The sequence below is a fragment of the Aulostomus chinensis genome, chromosome 11 (assembly GCF_037954235.1).
Source record: "Aulostomus chinensis isolate RoL2024-O1b breed Wild chromosome 11, RoL_Achi_v1.0, whole genome shotgun sequence".
Lineage (NCBI taxonomy): Eukaryota > Metazoa > Chordata > Actinopteri > Syngnathiformes > Aulostomidae > Aulostomus > Aulostomus chinensis.
Genome location: NC_141330.1, coordinates 6,318,343 through 6,339,938, shown reverse-complemented (window position 1 = coordinate 6,339,938; position 21,596 = coordinate 6,318,343). Strand labels below are relative to the sequence as shown.

Genomic DNA, 21,596 nt, shown 5'->3' with positions numbered 1-21,596 from the left:
TGACACTTTGTCTTTGTTGTCCTGGGATAGTAAACACAGGAGCACGTCTTCCATTTATGAGGAACTAGCATTTAATATGAGGCTCAGGCATCCAGCTCTGCAAGGAGGTGAGATTTGTAAAACTAAACCATGTGTAAACAGAGTTGAGAGAGAAGCACAAAATCAATATCTTTTCGGGAACAGAATATATTTGTCTGCTAAAACGAACAATTATTTTTGGTGCCGACTGATCTGACTGTGAGAAATCCACCTACGAGTGGACTGAAGTCACTGAGAGACCATGAACTCAAAGTTCGCTGATTAACATTCCTACTAGCATGTTCCTATCCACAGGCTGCACAACGTCTGTAAAATAACATTTTTGTTCCTCAGCTCAGTGTAAAAATGTGCACATACAGAAGGGCTGTGATGGGGTCGGACCCTGACAGGCTACGGGGAGGAAGACCAGTCGGGTGGCCATCAAATAACCACTCAGCTGAGAGACAGCTGTAGATCGAGTCAGGAGGTCTACAATCACTGAGCCAGCAGACCGACACGATCACATGTTTGAATGTGTTTTGTTGATGTGTACAGAACAACCAGCCAACTGAAACGCTAATAACTGTGCAATACGTCCACAAATGACTCCAGCTGGTGAAGCCCATCCTCCAAACTGTCAGGGTAATAAGTCAGTGAAAAGAAACAAAGCGATACGGACAAGTCAGTGGTTTGTGAAAGTCACCTTGGTGTAGTTATTTCACTTATCAAAGGCAAAGTCAGCAGTAATCAAGAGAGCGCATCATGCAGAGTGGCGTTTGCTAATGTCCCAGGCTGGGCAGGGCGCCCCGGCTTTGTTGAGACAACTCACAGGTTCTGTCACCCTGAATAAGCCTGCTGTTCCCAATGTGGGCGGGAGAGCCGGCTGTTGGTCAGCTTGTGTTACTTTCAGAAAGCTGCAAAGACTCGTTGCGTCAACTGCCGTGACAATAGCAGAGCAAAGATGTCTCCTGGGAAGGCAAGCTGTCACTCCTGCCACGGCACTGTCCACAACGGAGATTCAACATTCCTTTTCTTTTCTCATTTCAAACAGCAGTGACATGGAGGAATGCAGGAGTATGTGCGACAGAGAAAAGCGGGCGCTGTGATAGCTGGCAGCTCCGGCGTGCACCCATGAGGTGGCAGATGTGTCCCGTTGTGAGGTCAGCTACCTGCTTGGCAGCTGTGAACTGTCTCACCGCAGCTGTTTTTATCACTTCACTTCTTCTCTTTGTTTCCCTCGCAGTATGACGTCTTAAACCGCTGATATACCAATTCCGCCAATGCCTCAGACAATCCAGTAAACTGATAACATTAATCTGCTCCCTCAAACTTAAAAAGTCAGAGTATAAAAACACTGGAGAGGCTGTCAGACATTTGAGTTTAAGTGAGTGTGTAGAGTGGAGATGCTGTTTTCACCTGCAGATGGCAATTAAATAGATCTGAGTGGCAGCAACTGTAGCTGAGTGCACTACTTTGCAATTACAGCTACTTGGAGAAAACGCATTTTTTTCCCCTCATCTTCATAGTTTTCCAGTACATTTTTCATGATTTATTTGAAATCATGTGTAAAAAACAAAAACAAACCCAAAAAACAACAACAACAAAAAAACTGACATTGAAGGCTAAGGGTATCGCTAAGTAAGCTATTATTTTACACCGTCTACATTTTCGAGCGAAATATATTATACACAGTTTGTACACATCTGCAAATTAGCTTCAAAACTTCTCATGGCAACTGAGCAAACTGCATCTGCTGATGAGAACAGTTAACTGCAGCTGAAAGTACTGAAAAGTGCTTAAAGGCAAACCCACTGCGGAGATCATTACACTGCTCCGATGGATTCGGCATGGTTAAAAAGGGCGAGTATCTCAATGCAGTAGGAGATGTTGACACTGTAAAAGCACCACATGTTCTCATTTCATGAAACCTAATGAATACACTTGAATTAAATGGTTTACAGAGATTTGAATTAGTGCTACAAAACCAGGAGAAAAAAAAAATCTTAAAATGCTCTCACAAAGATGAAAATATGCAAAATGTAGTCTGGATGTTAGAGGATAAACTCATAACAGGGGCCGCCCTGTACAATGAATGAGTTTGAAGTATTTTGGTGATTTTTACCTCCTTTAAATTAAGAGAAAAGATGAATGCATGGACCGTTTACTGAATAAAATATTGGAATATGTCTGTATCCTCATCATAAACTTTAGAGAAACATCATTATTCAAGCCGTTTGTCATCAGAGGGCCATTTTTCCTTTGTTTTGAACCACACACTTTGAGCAATGATGATCAATGGGGAGACAAAATGACTTCCTCTCTCAACTTTTTCAAGACAATAGTTGACAAAATAGAGGCATCATGTATATTAGACAGGCTTGAAATGATCAGTTTAGTGATTCTGTTGTGTGTTGAGTTGGATGCTGTGGATGTTTGTTGATATAATATGTAAATACGTTCATAGGGAAGTCGTGTAAAAACAGAGAATGAGACCCCAGGCAGACTGTGGAATGGCGGTTGCTGTGGATGTGGATCTAATAAACAAACCAGCAAATACTACTGTACAGCCATTTTTCTACAGATGGTGAGGCGGAGCGGCGTCAAAATATTCCAGACTTGCACTGCAGACAAGAGGCTGGTGACACACCTGAGAACCACAGCGGAAATGAGGGGCGGGGTCAAAAGTTGGTAAAGCGGAGAAGCACAAGTGAGCTCCTTCCCTGTCTGGGCAACATCTTCAGCGGATGCCAGACTGCATGTCCGTGCTCTGATGGCAGAATGTGAGGATATGGATGATGCCAAAACAGAGTTTGGCACAATAAGACAGCATTTTCCAGCCTGACTACGCTGGTGCTCTGCCCAGTCACTACTCGCCTTTGCAGCTTGCAGCCAGCTTCTCCACTTTGAAGCAGCAGGGACATTTTCTCCCTTTGAACGTCTGACAGGCAAATCAAGACATATTCCCCCTACTGAGTTACAATGCAGGTTAACTTGATCAATGCAATCACCGAGCTGGCGACAAAATCAAACTAAGATGGGGTTCATTAAGGCTCAAATTAGCATGCAACTTCAAAGGCGAGCGTCCTGATTAGCTCTGATTGATATCATTGAGAGCAGTGATTGTGCAGCCACAGCTATGAGACAATTGGCTTTACAAAAAATAGAAAACTTTCTCTCAGGAGGAGGAAGAACAGGAGACCTTGACCTGATACAGCAGCTACAAGCTGAGCCGAGGTCACCATGTGTTCAATTCTTGGTTGTAATGAAATGTCCTGCAAGGTGGAATTGGCCCAATCTTAGCCACCAAGAACAGTTTGGATGATGGAAGAGAAATTGGTGGCAAATGAGTTCCAGGGGAGCAGAAACATTGGTGGAACTGGCTGTGGAGAATTGACATGTTCTGGATTCACTTTGAGGCAATGATGAGGAGGAAGCAGGTGGAGGCGAGCGGAACACTGATGACAGTTCCTGTCGACTCCTGGGATGCAGTTAATAAAATGATCATATTGGATGGATGCACAGGCTCCGTGGTTTTAACTGGGATTCATGCAAACGGACTGAAACTGCATGTCTTTTTTGCGTCTGCTGCAAAAGATAAGTTGTTACCCGCCCCAGCATGAGGAAAAGACAGTAGCTCCAATTATGAGCCACCAGAGGAGAGCTAATGGACGAAGAAGGCTTTTTTTTTTTTAGGAGGGTTGCAAATTGACTTTCCTTACGGCAAATTTACTCAAAACCTTCCTCCTCTGCACCAGCAAAAACTATGTTTGCCTACACATTATGTTTTTGGGTTTGTCTGACTGCAGGCCTGTCCATACATCAACACAGCTCATGTTTTTGTTTCGGCAATATATGCAGAATACCTTGAGATTTCTTCCAGATTTGCTATTGACATTCACTAGAACATAAGGATGAACTGAAAAGATATTGGTGGTCAAAGGTCACCGCCACCTACCATGAACACAATATCTAAGGAGTTTCTTGAGCTAATTCTTTCAGATATGGTACAAATATCCACTGGTACTCAAAGATGATCTGAAAAAATATCTGAAATGTTTGTCAAAGCTGATCGTGGAAATCTGGACGTGGATCAGAGCTTTAAAATGTGTTTTCTGGAGCAGATTGTGTTTTTAACTCACGTCTCATCAAACTAATCATCTCGTCACCCCTCTGGCAACTCTCCTCTTCATATATCACAGTGAGATTCTACTGACTGTGACTGTCCTCAGCAGACATTTCATTTATCAGAACTGGCGTCTTTAGTGTTTCAAGTGAATTAAAAAAAAGAAAAGAAAACATTACATCAAAGCTTTTTGAGGAATCTCATATTGAAATGTACAGAAATTAAACGTATACGTTTGGGTGATTTGATACTTCAGTAACCATCACAGTGCAGGAGAAAGAGGGGGATGTTTATAGAGAAGGTTTATAGAGAATTACTGGGAGAAACACTCAATGGTCACACTCTTTTCTTCTTCTGTGGAAACAAATATGCCCAGAGTTCCCTTCAATGTCATATAATGATCTGCCTGTAGGTTGCCATGGATACAGGTAGACCATGGCTTTAAAGAAGCTCGTCTTAGAACTCCCTTTCACTTCACTTTAATTATCAGGTCGTGTAGATTTCTATTAAAAGGAACTTTTAACTGTTATAATTGGAAGCAGAAATCATGCGTTTGGTGCAGCAATTATTAAAATAATCATTCACAATGATTTTCTTTTTTCCCCCTGACTGCTACACAAACAAACTTCTCAATTAGTGTTTCAAAGCAAATAGAATGTTTTTATCAGCCCTGCTGCACCACATGACAGCCTAGAAGATGAAGAGGGTGTTTTACTGATGGCCCGAGCTTCAGCCCTGTCAAACACTCCTTCCTGCTTACTGAATTCATCATTTCCATTTTAATGGGAACATTTGACTGACACCTGTCATCCTGAGTTGCAAACTCATGTCAGCAAGCACTGCAGTGTTCGTGAGTTAGTGTGTGTGTGTGTGTGTGTGTGTGTGTGTGTGTGTGTGTGTGTGTGTGTGTGTGTGTGTGAATGAATGTCAAGTCCTTAGGAGAAGGAAAGGTAACAAATGAGTGTTGGTAAAACAGAGAGCTGGGGATATTAATTTTATTTTTGTGAAAAGGCAAGTAATAAGCAATTAATTGATTATGAAAATGGTTGAAGATTATTGTTCACTTGATAGAGAAATTGGTCCATTCCTTGTAGCTCAAAGGATTTATTAATAGAAATGTTATACAAGTTGCCTGGTTTTATATAAAACTTTTAATGCCATCATTTATTTTCCCTGACAAAATAGTTTTCAAACTTAATTGGGACTTGCTAGCTTGAATATAAGTATTTAAAAAAAAAAAAAGAAAAAAAAGAACTGTAGATAATATTTCAAGCATTAATGCAAAAATATTCCCCGGTTCCAGTTTTTAAAATGTGAGAATGTGCTCCTTTGGGCCGTCAACTCATTTAAATTGCTTTGAGTCAGATAAACGACTTTGAGTTCCTGGAAAAAAATGTGCTGGGCATCATATAGAGTAAACATTCAATCAAAAACAAAGATCATGAAAATAGTAATGGCCTCCAGCCTTGTGCGTGTGTGTTTGCGTGTGTGCAAAGGCGAGACAGACAGGGTTGTTAAAGCGTCTTCCTCACAGACTGACTGCATCTCCTCAATAAAGTGATTTGGCTTGCGGGGTGGGGGGTGGGGTACTGAATGGTAAAATGGGAGTATTTCATGCCTCTATATAATGGCTGAGTGGCGCTGATCATCAGCCTCACTGTCTGCCCCTAATGGAGTGATACATTGGCCCATCTCCCTGTGCTACTCAGACCCGCACCAGCTGGAAACCCACACCACGTCCACTCTGGGCTGATGCAACGCACAGCAGAAGGAGATGATGAATTCCGTTTGCTCCTCTTTTGTTTTTTTAGTTTTTTTTATTTTATTTATCTCCAAGGAATTTGCATCTGAAGAATTACTGTCTTGCATGAACACACCTGTGGCTTCACTTCACGTGGTTTCCTGTGGCCTGAACCAGCAATTCCATGTCTGATTTTTCTGGTAGGACCTCTTTGCTCCTCCAGATGCAACAGCGAGTCACTGTCACGTCCAACAGGCTGTTCAAACTCATTCTTCGTACATGTATTAAGAAAAGTAACAACTGAATGAGTGTAACCGGTGTATTAATGCATAGTCATCTGCAAAAAAATCAGCAAAAAAAAGAAAGCAATCATTTGCTTTGGAAAGGAATCATTTTTGACAGCTAGGGGTGGGGGATATGCACTCAAATCATCTTTTTAGCTGATGTAACAAACTTGTTAGCAAATAGTTGCTTATTTACACTCAGCAGCTACAGAACGCAGCATCAATCATCAGGAGCTATGTTCCTGTCCACCTGGTGCATCTAAACTATGACCTGTAACTACAGATGTTTGCCTCTTGTATTCTGGCAGCCTGCCGGCAACTGTCAATCACTCATGACATCAACACAGTCCTCTACCTGGCTGAGAGCAAAACAGCCATGCTGACTAAATATATTTCTTCACTGTATGAATACATGCTGATATTAATTGGAGGTTAAGCTAAAGGTATTGACTCAACTGATGTAATTACAAGTCCATTAATGACCCGATCCAGAAGTCATTCTAAAGAGGAGCTGCAACGTCCTGTGAATCCACAAATGTTGTTTTGATCCAGCCACATTGCATTTTTATCATATTTAAGTTGTAATTCTTTCGACTCTTAATATTGTGTACTGTAATGCAGTACAAACAGCAAGTGTACTGCATTTATTTAGTGCTTTTATACCTTAATGGTACTCAAAGCACCTTACAGTATTGTAAATCTGATGGCAAAGGAGCTTCCAAGCTTTCCACCAAGGTTAAATTTGAATTAAACCTGAGTAACAGAACCAGTTTTGTGGGCACAGAGTTAAGTCAGGTATCTGGTATTTTCAGGCTTAACCAGCGCTTTTTCTCAACGGCTCCGGTATTGTTGGATGCAACACCAACCACATTGATGTTTGCTGAAATTAGACGCTTATCCCTCTCCTCTGTGCGGACTAATCTCACCTAATTACAGAACCAACAGAGAATTGTCAAACTACTGTAAATTGTCTTTACGTGGACGCTGTAATGATGTACACAATTCATTCAAAACATCAACTCAGTGCTTCAAAACCTTTGAGGTCAGTTGACCACTCTCAAAAAAATATACCTGTCAAATCTATCTCGTAGTGACGCCATTTCATCACTGCTTGCATTCTTCTCTGTCTAAGATTGGCCATGAGCCAACAAGCTAGTAATCAGTCTTTAAATGCACAGTTTGAATCGCAGCGTTCTGTATTTTGCTGTTTGATCTGCTTAAATGGATGAGCCTCCCCTGGTGTGCGTGAATGATTAATGTCTTGTGTGAGGATGCACTCCTCCATCGCCCCCATGAGCCTCAAACATCAAACTTTCCATTCTGCTATATTTGTACCCACTAAATGTGGCATCTACCACCTGGCTACTGTCAAGTGGTGATAAAACACCTTCCTGCAAAGATGGCAGTTGTGTAATTTTTTTTTTTTTTTTTTTTTTTTAGAGAAAAGCAGTTCTGGGCTTTCAGTTAATACCTGAGCTAATACACACCTCTCCACTTGGGAACCAGGCCAGAACTGTGGCTTAAGCCCGCATGAACATTAACCAATATATCAAACTCTTTTCACCTCCAACTGTCAGAATGCGCTTTAATCCTATTTTGAACCATGTCAGAGTGATGGGTTCACTATCCAGGAGCCCTCTGTGAGCGTGAATAATAAGTTCTCCATGAAGTCAGTGCTCATCTTCACCTGTACATTCCCACAGACAGGTGAAACATAATATAGCCTGACATAAGTAAGATATAGGGAAAAAAACCTCACAGACAGGAACCTATGACCGTCAAAAGAAAATGGCTATTCGATTTCAGCGAACCAATCATTATTAAAATGCTCATGTGCAATGTTCATGACTCCAGTTGGAGAGAACATGTGACCAGGGATAATGTTCCACATCGGAAGATAAGACAGGTAGAGAATAAAAGTAAAGCTTGGAATGTTCAAGGTTGTCAGACGTGTGGTTCGGCTTTTGAGGCTTTCGTTCCGAGTCTTGTATTGGCTTGTTTTGCAAGATACCCGTCAGGTTGCAACACAAACACACACCTCTCTTGTGTGACCAAATAAGACAAGCTCCATCACACAGTGAAGTCCAGGTGCATAAATGAAGAAGTGAAACCGGAGTGTTCGGGCAGACAGTTAGTCCAACCCAGACTTCAGTTATGACAGACAGTTCACAAACCTCTTCATCATCTGTCACAAGGCACATTAGGTAAATTGATACTTGACACAAAAGGTGTTTTTTTTTTTTTACCTTTCAAAACCCTCACAAACAGGTATTTATCCCTTCCGCATGATTCCAGAATGCAGAAGGAGACAGCCCTGTCTATGCAACTTGAAGCTAATGGCAGAAAGTGTTATAGTTACTTTGTTCAAACTCAAATCAAGAGGCCTCCGGCTGGTTAGAGAAGATGTAGATTACACTAGAAGATGCACTTCAGGGTTTGTAAATTGACAGTTCTGCTCTTATTTGTTGTCAGTTACCATTAGCTTCAAGCTAAATATTCGCGGCTGGCTCTTCCTGCACTCTGGAGTCACAAAGAAATAATGCAAGGGGGAAAACATATTTGTGAATATGCAAATATCTTTTTTGGGAGACATATTGCCTAAATTCAGAATGGAATTTTAAGAATTTCTCATTTTTGCCACCATTTCAGTGTAAGCTGTACTTTCTATAGGTTAATGTGTTGCCTGACTTTAATCAGACCACACAGAGACATGATACCTCGTATATTGCAAGCTGATGATGAGATGTGTGACAGCAGCAGCAGCAGCATGTACTATCAGTCAGCTGTTGACTATTCAGCTTCGCTGCTCTTTTAGAGCAATTGCACTGTGGGCATTAAAAGTATTCAGCGCAGAGAATGAAATCAAGTGGATGAATTCACAGTAGGACTCATAATTCCCACTGCCAAGAGCATGTGAGCAATCAATCACAGGAAATTGCGGTGGGTGAGTCTTTTCCTAATCTCATTCCTTCATCCCAGTGGACTGCACCACTGGCACAGGCAACTGAGGTGAGAAAAAATAATGAGATTCCTATTAGCCGATAAAGAGAGTTGGGGAGGAACAATATTTCATTTACATATTGGAAAAAGGATTATTATTTATCATCAGACTCCAGATGGAAGCTTTCTTTGAAAATTTCTTTATGCAAGAGCAGCTCACTCCCATGGAGCTATTGCAGCAGATTTGGCAGATACCACAACCCAAATGGTTATTGTTAAGCAGCAAAAAATGTAACTGTGGGCAAAGATTTGTTCTGCTTGGTCAAAGTTATTTGATCAGTGGCGTCCTGCATGTGACCTTCAAAGACAGAGTGAGAAGTCGGGATAGCTCGAAAACAAAAATATGAACAGCCTAGGAGACTTTGACCCACAGTCCCCAGGGAGGGGGGACACTTTGTTGGCAGCCTTATTTTCCTCAAAATGAAGCATTTATACCTGTGGAATTTGCGGGTTGACTCCTTTATCCTTGCTTGCTTTGTGTGCAGCTAAGAGTAGCATCATTCCAGTAAAACAGAAAATGGGGCATCAGGCTCACTGGGACATGCTACAATTCAGATCAAGATGATAACGGGAGGCAGAAATGAGAAAAAAAAATTACAGAGGTGAGTCTGAGGAAATGTAAAGTTGCAAGTCATGATTTCAACTTTGGAACAAACTCCTTTTTTTCCTACATCATCTCTCGGTAAGGTGTGTCTGAAAACGTCCTTTTGATTGACGGCTGGAGGACAGCTCAGCAGCAGTGAGACCGGGCTCCATTACCCACACAGCCAGCTAAAGGACACGCACTGCAGCCGTAATGATACATTTAAGTCAGGAAGGGGCTATTTGTTGGTGAGTAAGAGCGAGGAGCAGCAGGCCCAACCCTGGCAGCCATTTATCCTTCCCTATCATCAGCTCCGAGGGGAGTGCTTCCAAATCTCTGCTTGCATGCCCACTAAGAGGCCAGCCCATTAGCTAATTGTGTTACACTAAATATGAAGAAACAGATAAATTACCGTCCCCTCCTGGGTTTGACATAACGTTTGCATGCTTTAATGGCTGTGTGCATACGTGTTTGTCCACATGTATGTGCTAATATATAGATTAAGACTGGAGTTTTACAATTCCACTCATAAACCTCAGGTTACCGTTGAGCCAATAATTTACCTGAGCTGTTATACAGAAGTGGTGCTTTCTCATGGGAGGAAGTGAGTATGATAAATAATTGAAGGTTGTGAATGGGGGAGATTTCATCCATTATTTATCATCTAATTGATTACTGCAAGAAGGCTTTCTAACCTGTCCCACAATTAATGTGCTGCTGTTTATGTGCTTAATTAATGGCTGCCACTGCTTCATGAAAAACACACACACAATTACATCTGGAACTGGAAAGCCACGGAAAGCTTGTGCTATATCAGCGAGCCGGAGAAGACATTAATCAGCTAAAATGGAATTCAATAAGACAGACTTTGTCTTTGACTAAATTGGACTGTTTTTCAAATTGTTCTCATGCTGCCTCTGTGTTTTCCTCTTGACCCAAAATCCACTTTGAATCAGTGTAACTGACAATAACCTTTCCTCTTCAACTCCGACTTATTTGTTCAGACTTCTATTAGTGAGTGTGTTGATGTTTCTGGAGTGTGGCACATCATATTCAATGTGCTGCACCTTTTGTATTTGGTAAAGAGTTATTGCATTGTATACATGCACACACACAAACACACAAAGATGTATAAACTCACTTTGGCATATGCGTTTATCTTTCTATCTCATTTTTAGAGAGGCCACCACCAAAACCAATCCTAAGGGCCTTGTTGTGAATACAAAGCAGTTTTGGCCAACACTGTCGGAATTTAGAATAACTTCTTGGAGGTATGAGCCACGGTGTGTTGTCGGCCTTGAAAAACAAATGCTATCCATTTAGACTTCCTTTGAGCTTCAACAAAATAATAAGCTTCCTCATTGTCATCTCAGCTGTAGACTCTTTTCATAATCCTAATGCAGTTAAATCAGTGAATGGAATAAACATGAAATCATGTAATTAGCAAACAAGTGACAATACAAAACTGCTCTGACAGTGATTGGATGTGCTGCAGGGTGACTTGATGGGCTACAAATATCAGCTCCTCTTATTTTTCTCATCTTGTACATTAGACAACAGGAAAACCAGTGTGATTGGAACATGAGTGACAATTCAAGGCTCATCTGAACATATAAAAGGCTTAAATGATAAAGTTTGTGTTTACAGACATAAACTCAATGTTTCCTACTAGATAAAGTCCTCTCCATCCCAACTAATCTAGCATTGTGAGAGGAACATTGATGCTATATTGGGAGGGAACCTGCAATGGCGAGATAGTGAGCTAACCAGGAAGCCTCAGCATCCAGGCATGTTCCCCTCCATTTCTGCTCCGCTGCAATTCTCTGAAAAACCCTACACACTGTTAGATCCAGAGTTCTGAAAGAGATCCTAGCTTAGTGAGTGGTCCTGTGTCTTGACGAATTGTCTAGTGTTTAAGCTCAGAAAATTAAATGTTAAAAATCTGTTTAGATCTGTTGTTACCACTGTGGTATCCCATGCTTTTTTTTAAAGTCAGTTAAAATTTGCGAGTCCTCGCTGTAAAAACAAAAAACAAAAATTCTGCTCCGTGTGTTTACACCAATCTAAACGTGATAAATCGGTTGAACACACTCCTATAAATATACATTATGCAAAAGCTAGATTAAAGAAAAAGAGGTGCGCAGTTTTAGATACCTCCTGTATGGAAAGTGTGCAGATCTAGCAGAGTTATGGAAACTTTGGTGGCTAAGCAGCAAATTTTTTTTTCTTTTTTACCCAAACCATTACACCATTTGTATGCATCACAAAGTCTTTCAACGTCTACAGCTACAAATCAGCCACCAGTCCCACCTCACATAGACTCTCTGCTTCCAGGAAGGCATTGATTGCAGCCAAAGCCATCAGGATCAATACTTTTCACTGTTAAAAGCGAGCACATTGACCTCTTAAATAATGCTGGAGTGAACTGAAGAAATAATGAAATAATGGGGGGGGGGGGGGGGGGGGGGCTCTTTTACTAAATCAAATACTTATGCATTTTAAGGCGGAAAAAAATATCCCCAAGGAATTCTTATCTTCATGAAAGCTGAAAATAAGCCTACTGTCAGTCAAAGATCTATTATGAATATATGGGATGTATATAGATGTCTTCAGTTCATCCCCAGAGGCTAAGAAAAGCTCTTTCTCTCCTTTAATTGCTGATGAACAGCGAAGACACTTTTCAACACGGTTGCATGGCAGCGAGCTATAAAACCGCCTGAATAAATGGCCTGGATGCCACAAGGCTGACATCATTAAGTCCGAACTAATGATCCCTTGTATTTGATTTGTTTGGACTGTGCTGCATCCGTTGTGACTGGCCAAACTGGTGAATAAAAAAAAAAAGAGGTCCAGGTTTCAAGAGGGACTCTGTTGTGGTTTAGCCTCATTTGGGTCGCTGCCAAAGCTGTTGTGTACCACTAAAAAAAGATTAATTGGAGAGTTTATACAGAGAGAAAACCAGCAGGTGGAGACACACAAAAAGAATACAAAGAGGAAAAAAAGATGTATGATTTCTCTCCTGAAAACACGATTCCATCCATCCATCCTTCATTCATTTTCATACCGCTTTCCATGAAGGGTCGCAGGGGGGCTAGAGCCTATTCCAGCTAATACTGGGTGACAGGCGGGGCTCACCTTGGACGGGCCATCAGGAGCAATTAGGGGTTCAGTATCTTGCTTGAGGATATTTTGACATGATCACCGGGAGGATCGAACCAGCGACCCTTTAGTTACTGGATGGCCACTCTACCTCCAAGCCATGCTGCCCCACTTGAAAACACTATTTACAATTTTTAATCATGTAATAATTCAGTCACAGAAATGCATCCTTAGATGCTCAGCTTTGCCGGGGGCTTTGTAAACAAGCTCGTAGCTCATTGTTGTGTTTCGAGTATAGTCAGTGACTGCACAAGACCCAAGGATATATCAAAGAGGCTGCACACTCTGATGCTTAGAATATTTCAACTAGCTACAATGCAGGTATGAGAGCTGCTGAAAGTGAGATGATGTTTTTTTATCCATCCCTCCTAATTGTATGGTAAAACTGCAAGTGGTGAGTGTACAGCATAGTTGCACAAATGAGATTAGGCGTTTGCACAGAGAGCAGACTGAGAGTACGGGATTGGATGCTCTAACTGTTGCGGTGGGGACCATGGAACGTGTCAGGGTTGCCGTGAAACTCTGATGATCCACTTTGATCTGTAGAATTGAAATTCCTTCCAAGACCACTTTTTAGCTCTTCAGCAAAAGGGTACACGCAGATCAAATGTAGAGGTGGTCAGCAGAACACACCCACACACACACACACACACACACACACACACACACACACACACACAAACATGAAAGAAGCATACTGGTGAGAGTTCAGGCTCATTTATATTTAATGTCCTAATGTATTTTACCTGACTGCTGTGGTAAAGCTACTGTACGGCCAGAATTAGCCATCAGGCTGTGTGTAAATGGATTTTAATTTTCAGTTTGCAAAGCAGGGAATTTCTTAATTAGCCAACAGCTGCAGAAGTCAACCCTATAATGACATTTTAAAAACTGGACAAAAAATCAATGAATATGAAGTAAGTATGTGGTAATTGTAAGGAAATGACAAGTCGTGCCAGGTCTTGATGATTATAGGTGCTAAAATACATGAAAAACAGATTATTAAGAGAAAGTGGTGATATCTTAATCCAGTTATGGCACCAGTAATTGACACAGTCAACAGCGTGACCACAAATTTGAACCAAGATCATTGCCATTTTTTAAATTAATCGAAAGTTAAAGATGGCAACGTTACCCCTGTGATTTTTTTTTTTAATTGCTCAATAGATCATTATCATCATGCGCAATTTCCCTACCTGCAGCCAGTTACCATTTATCTTGCATATTCTCATTTTGCTTCTTTGCCTCTCGGCACAGTTTATGTAAGAGGCATCAGGGTGATGGGGGATGGGGGATGGGCTGTCAGAAAAAGGCACTGTACCCTTCACAAGCGAGAGAGTATATCCTTGTCTCTCCCTAAAGGATGACTGAAAACCGAACCTCATCCTTGCACAGGCTGATGAAAATCAGAGCTCCCTGGACCACTGAGGCTTAGATTAATTCAATTCGCTCTATGTATACAGCAACAGAAGTTCTATGAAAGAAAAAAAATTACCTGGCATACATTTATCTCTTCCGCAACACAACCTTGTCCACAGGGACTCATAGCCTCGGCAAGGGGATGATATAATCTCTTTGTTGCTGGGTGCTGCCGTTGTTGATGGGAAAGAAATAAAAGTAGCACATACACACAAAGAAGTAAAACACTGCAATTATTCAAAAAAAAACAAGCCCGCGCAGCATTGATGCTAAACGATGAAGAACAACACTTTTACTAGAAGTCGTGGACATAAAAATGCAAGAAAACTCCAGGGCACTCTCTTTAAAACATGTAGACTTCTGCCACAAATCTTCATCAAGGAGTCAAACAGCCTTCATAAAACACCCGGCTCTTTTTCTTTTTGTTTTAGCTCTCTGTCAATGGGAGTCTTGCACCTGGACATGATTTAGTGGCCCAGAGAGGGCAAAGCTGTATACAAAACTCCAGGGCTTGTATTTCCAAAGAGAGTCAAATAAATATTACTGCATGCTGAAAAAATGAGGAAGCTGCAGCACAGCTAAAAAAGTGGGAAGTGTTTGCAAATTTAAAGCTATAAACAATGCCTGTTATAGTGCAGCCTCAGGCCAAACTACAAGACAGAAAACTTCTATAGTGCATCCAAAAGCTTTGCAAAGACTTCCTCTGCTCTAATTGACTGAGGGTAGTAGGCGTCCTAGGAATTTAACACCCTGTATGATTGTAAACTCCTTGAGTGTCATGAGGATCGCATGTATGAATCACTAAACTTTCAATCCTGAAAGAAGCCATCTTTCAGGAAGAAGAGATGAGTGAAAAAGGAATGAAGCCAGGAGCCATAACTAAAGTGAGGATCCACGGTACTGCGAGTGGGGACAACACACGTCTGCTTCACTGGATTTTAGAAGGGAAAAGTCATCCAACCTAAAAGTAGTAATTCTTCATTTTGCCTGACCAGAATGCGTGACTGGACTCAACTTGCCCACTTTTAGAATGACACAAAATCATGCAGTAGGTGGAGTTAGGCTCAGACCAAAGTAAGGTTTAGTTATTCATGAAAGGAGGAGTGTGTTGCTGTTGTGCTGATAAAAATGTTTCATACAAGAATCACGTCAACACAACAGAGCACGTCGTTGGTTTGGCTTAGGCACAAGACCATGTTCATCTAACTCGTGTTTAACATTCAGAGGAGCTTCTGAACTTCCACTCTTCTCACTGTGGATTTCTTGGCACAAACTGCATGATTGCTGCATGTTTGCTGACAATGTGTGCATCTAATAAGGGATTCATCCCCATGTCAAATTAGCCCAGCAGCTTCGCAGCTTTTGAATAACACGTGTTCACACACACACACACACACACACACACACACACACACACACACACACACACACACACACACACTGTTTGATCAATGAAAATTGGAAAGCACATGGTAGCAGGTGAGCCACGCCACGAGCACAGACCCCAAAAATCAGTCGCTAATTTGACACTCTGACAATATATACGCCCAACAGTATGCATCTATTTTCCATTACCCTACATGTTGACTGTATCCAAACATATAAATTATGCAGAAATAAAGGAAATGCAACAAAAGATATTGTGTTTTCAGCTGCATCAGGGTCAGGGTTATTTCAGACAAGACAAGGTACGAATGACGCATGAAGAAGTCAAGATGAGAACAGATCAGCTGCGCAGAGATGAATCTCAGGTCCTGATTGAGGCTTACTGGTCGACATCATGAATAGGATTTTGTTCTGCATGATGTTCTCAGGGAGGCAAGTAAAGGTCAAATCATTTCTTCTGGCTGGAGGACTGATGACCACTTTGATTAAATCCATCCAACGTGACATCTGCTCATTGTTACGTTTGCTTTCTTTGTAATATTCTCCAACAAGAACTAATAGAAAAGTCAGTAAAAGGTAAGAGAAGCACTCATTTCACGGTATCTTCTCATTCTCTCTTTCACACGGTCATTACACTTATTCTCACTCTCCTTCTGACTTCCCATTTGTCTTTCTTTTATATTTCCTTCATGTCTCTCTCTCAGCCGATTTGCTTCTCCACGCTCCTCCCTTTACTCACCTCTCCATCTGTCTGTCTTTCTTCTCTGCCTCTGAGCACCTATTTCTTTCACGCACAGAAAATGTATAATTAAACGGGGGAGCATGAACGACCTTCCTCAGGAAAGTTTTGTGTTAATCTATTTAATTTGCTAGACAAACCACAAAGAAATCTAACCTCGACATTTACAAATGTCACTCAAGATAATGTGTAGATGATTTGCATACTACTGAAATATCAGACATGTTGTTAGACATGTAATTTTTTTTTTTTATAAGCAATAAATTCATGTTTAAATTTTTATGCCCCACTTCCTCATACTGACTGATTAGCTCACGGTGTGAGGACATTTTGTCTGTTTCTTGACATTTAGGCACGTAGAATATCTGCCTGAAACACTAGTTAGCTGCTGAGACGGCTGCAGCTTCTCATTCAGCTGAATCCTAGATTGTTATTGCTCACACACACACACACACACACTCTCCACATATCTGACATCTGCTGCATAAGTTAAAACACTTTCAACATAGTTGGAGCAAACAACACACCTAAAACGAACAGAAGGAGGATCTTCACAAACACACTGGAGCTCACAGAGGTAAAAGGTACAGTACAGTATATTACATTATCAGTTATTCAACAAATGCATTTGACAAACGTGCCCAATTAACGACTGTCACTCTCACCTCAGACTATCAATTAAAAAAATTTCCCCAACGGTGATTAGAAAATTTCAATGAGACGTTGGTACGCCCACACCTGTAGGATACAGTCAGACCCGAAGGGGCATTTCTATATTGAAAAAGCCCAGATGGCAGCAGCTAAATATGCAGCCCTGATGCCAAATACAGGAGCAAGGCTAAACACTGCAGCAATATTGCCTTTTCCGCTGATTTATTCACCACTCCAACAGTGAAATATTAAACATTCCATTAAATTACCTACATGACTCCGCAGCAAACAAAAGCATCAGCTCCTTTCTCAAACAGATTTAATGAAACCTTAGCCATTATAATCCTCATAAAGGGGGATTTATTGTTGTGTTACACTCAATACCAACGCTGTCAGAGGTTTTAATGCTTTGGCTGATGCGCTGAAAACTTTTCGTGGGATTTGGTTGCAGTTTCCCATTTGATACAGCAGTCGTGTTTGTTTCTTGTACTCGTTTAGGGATGTCACCTCACATCCCGATGAAGCCAGCAAGCAGAATATTTTACTGATGTTTGGTTTAGTTTTGTTTTCTCCTCAGCAAAATGGTATTAATTTGCACATGTATTACTTAGTAGCAAGAGCGATTTGTATTTTTACAGAAACAGTCACATGAGAGGCCTCCACAATGGTGTGCATGCTTGTTATAAATGATGCCGTATGAGTAAACACCATCCTCAGCATGCTGCTTGAGGCATTTTCCTTTACCTACAAACATTTCTCTTTCTTCAACTTTCCAAAACTTTCTATAGTCCCGCCCCCTCCTCTCAACTCTTCCATGTATAATCTTCTCCAGCACTCACACATGCTGATCAGCAGCACACTTCGCTCTTCTTCACCTCTCCTGATCCCCTCTTCCTCTCATCTTTCCTCTCGCTGATGAGCATAGGAACACACGTCTTTCTTCTCCTCCGCCGGCTGCTGCCTCCCTCTCTCCCTGCTGCTTTAGCTCAGCCCACAGGCAATTTTCACACAAGGCTGATTGCATTCATTTCCTTTCCACCCTTTTTTCCCTTCACTGTTCACTCTGGGATGAGACAACAAGGTCTAACCGCCACAGACATTTATATGCATGTAAATGGACACAGATGAATGAAAAACACACCGTGACAGCACATAGGCATGCTGTGCGAAGAGGCAATGAGGAAATTAAGGTCAGGTTTATTTAAAACATGAATGTTCTTAAATGGGGGTGAAGAAACAGGCACATAAAATATGTACAGGAACCTCAAACACACATGCTCATGCACATACGACAAGTACACACAATTAGCAGTGGATGTTTGGGGATTTTGGTTTGTTTCTCAGACAAAACAAGCGAGTTGAAGATAAGCTTCACACTGAAGTATGTCGTAAACACACATCCAATAAAGAGGACGATATTTTCAGCCTTTAATAGGAGAAACCGTGAAAACAGGCAGATGCTAATGACGGGACACACTGACCTCCAGTGACTTCATAATCCACCGATAGTGAACTGGAACACTTGTGATGTGTGGCTGTCACAGACAATTTTCAAACCCGTTATTTGCAGCCAAGGTCTACTGATCGGTCGTAGTTTCTTTTTTGGCAAGGCCACGCGTCACACTCATAAAGTTTCACAGCATCACACCTGGACGCCATCCATCGTAACCACAGGCCTTTAAACTCCATCACTGGAGCCACTGTCTTTTTTTTTTTTTTAGAGGACACAGTTGTGGTGGCTATTCAAGCAGAGAGAAACTACCCTCAGTTACTTTACCACCGAAATTGAACAATGAAAATTTATAGATCAATAAATCAGTGCATAAGAGCGAGAGTGTTGTGTGTCGCCTATTCAACCTGTTTATGGGAATAACAGGAATATCTGCTGGCCACATGTAACAGTCGTTATGGCTAAAAGCTCTCAAAAAGCTACAGAGTTGATTTATTTTATGTTTAAGTATAATTACTGAACCGGCTGGAAATTGGTGTACTCTCCATAGAGAAAGTCCTGAACCGCTGCAGTCGTGACAGAGTAATCACCTTTAGGCTCTGGGAAATCAAAGGTGACATTTTTTTTCCCATTATTCTCTAAACAAAACAGGCAGATTTATCATAGAGAAATAAATAATTGAAATAAGCCCTAAGATATAGACAAATCGACACAGTGAGCCATGTAGGTAGTTACACTGCAACACAACACATACATCAAACAGCTATGGTGATGGCTGTTTGTGGCGGAGCCGTTTGCCCCGCCAGGAGCGAGCGATAGTGAATGATGAAAGGACGGCGGCATCAACGAGAACCATTCGAACAATACGTTTCCTGGGGACTTCTTCTATAAAGACTGACCATGATCCTTCTGGGACCGCAAGAAAACACATCAACAGTACACACACACACACACACACACACACACACACACTCACAGTGACAAAACAACAAGAGGTTATTAATGGCCAGGTGTAGCTACAGCTCCACCCTAAACATTCAGGCAAACTGCATCCTGCAAAAAAGTCACAAAGCTGGGTGATATAGGAACTGAAAAGTAAAAATATATTTCAGTCGATATTGGTTATTCCTGAATTTATTCATCATCGGAGAGCAGTACTGCTCAGACCGACATCAGTCAGGATGATGATAAAAAGGCTCTGCAGAGGTGATCCCACGTGTCCTTTTTTATCCTCACCATCTGCACTCTTTCGCCACTGAACACTGTTGCTGTTGCCGTGTCACGTTGACGGCACAAGTGAACAACACAGCTGGTAAATGATTGGCTGTTTGCATGTCATTTGTGGTGTTATTATCAAAGAAACAATGTTTATGAGCCCTGGAGGCAGCACCGTTCGTTAACGCAACTGCGCCTCATAATGAGCAGTTAATGCAGTGAAGTAAAACTACTGAACATTCAATCAAATATGTTTTTGCTACTGATGAAGTACATATTGCAATTGTTTTATCATTTACAGCGGAAGCAGATGCCAAATTCACACTGATCAAACTCATAATAGTAAAAAAAAACAAAAACATTTACTAAAGCTAAGCATTATTAGTATACTTGTTTACAACAGTGACAATGTGTGTTACCATAAATAATACCTGGCAATATGCTTTCCTGATGTTGTCAGACATCCTGACTGATTACAAACTGCTGCATGTTTAAAAACTTATAGGCTATGGTAATTAGCATTAGCAATTAGCTGAGGCTGCAAGGCGCTCAGGTCAGTCAATAAACAGACACGCAAACTGTTTAATGTGCTACACTTGGTTTCTGCCTGTTTTCTGATTTTCTGGGTTGTGATCCTCATGTTGCTGGTGCAAGACATCATTGATTTCAGTATCGAGGCAGCTCTCATATCACTAACCACACATCCAATATCCTAAGACTGTCAGACCTCTCATCCTTGAAAATGACTCAGTGTTTGGAAATAAATATTCCAACTGTATGAGAGAAGTTGCTGAGTTATTTTCTAACTTTTTTTTTTGTAACTGGAATATTAGGAGAGTTGTGCACAGACAGACTCTCCCGCCCTGTTGATTTCATGTTCAACCGGTCTGTTTTCTCACTCAGATAGTAAAGTAGAGACCCGTGTGACCCTCGGTAGGGAATCAAGGGGAGGCGGATTAAATGATCAAAGTGATGGACAAAACTGACTGTTTGCTCTATCTATGGACAAAGACGACACACTGTAGCTCACAGATCCTACTCAGTTGATTTCTTCGTGGTAAGAATGTAAGAGGACAAAGTAGATGAAAAAGTTTTTAGAGAAGTGAGAAAAACAATACAAACTCAAATAAAGCGGTGGATTTAAAAAAAAAAAACTAGTTTGCATTACTGTCCTTGTGTGACACGACAAGATAAAAGCAAACTTCATTGAGTCTCTATTACCTCTTTGAGCGCTCGCTCACTCTCACACTGTCATTATCAATGCTATATATAGGGATTTCTACACCCGGCAGCACAAAATAGAATATTTTCTGCATGACCTTAATGGCACACCAATGTGTAATAATGGATTCAACAATATATTCTGCTGCAGAAACGTCTTCATATTTCACTGCTTCAGCTGAGGAGGACATTCTTTTTTTTCTTTCCTTTACTTACGAACTCACTTGGCCTGCAAATCAATGTCCATTAAAAAAAAACTTGAGAGTTCATATGTGACTGGACCCTCTCTCCATTAATTCTGCTTCGGCAAGAGATTTCAGCCTCTGTAACTGGTTCCAAACACTACAGCAACAGTGCACGGACTCTCCTGGAGGCTCCTACAGGCAGATGCTCATTACGGTGACACACTGACCTCCAGAGACTTCACAATATACTGATAATGAACTCAACCATTTGTGTCGGCTGTCTACACAGTTCTCATACGTAGCGAGACCATGCTAAAGTTTCACAGTGTCACATCTGGAAGCTGTACACCTTTATACATCCTCACAGGAGCAAAAACGTCTTGTTTTAGAGACACAAATGTGCTCATTCTTAAAGCAAAGCT

At 41.2% G+C, this 21,596-nt stretch overlaps 1 protein-coding gene across 3 annotated transcripts in view; it reads right to left on the bottom strand.

The window, feature by feature from the left end:
* The window catches only part of LOC147253006 (mannosyl-oligosaccharide 1,2-alpha-mannosidase IC), a 182,832-nt gene that overhangs the window by 30,578 nt on the left and 130,658 nt on the right, over positions 1-21,596 (bottom strand). The window lies entirely within an intron of this gene.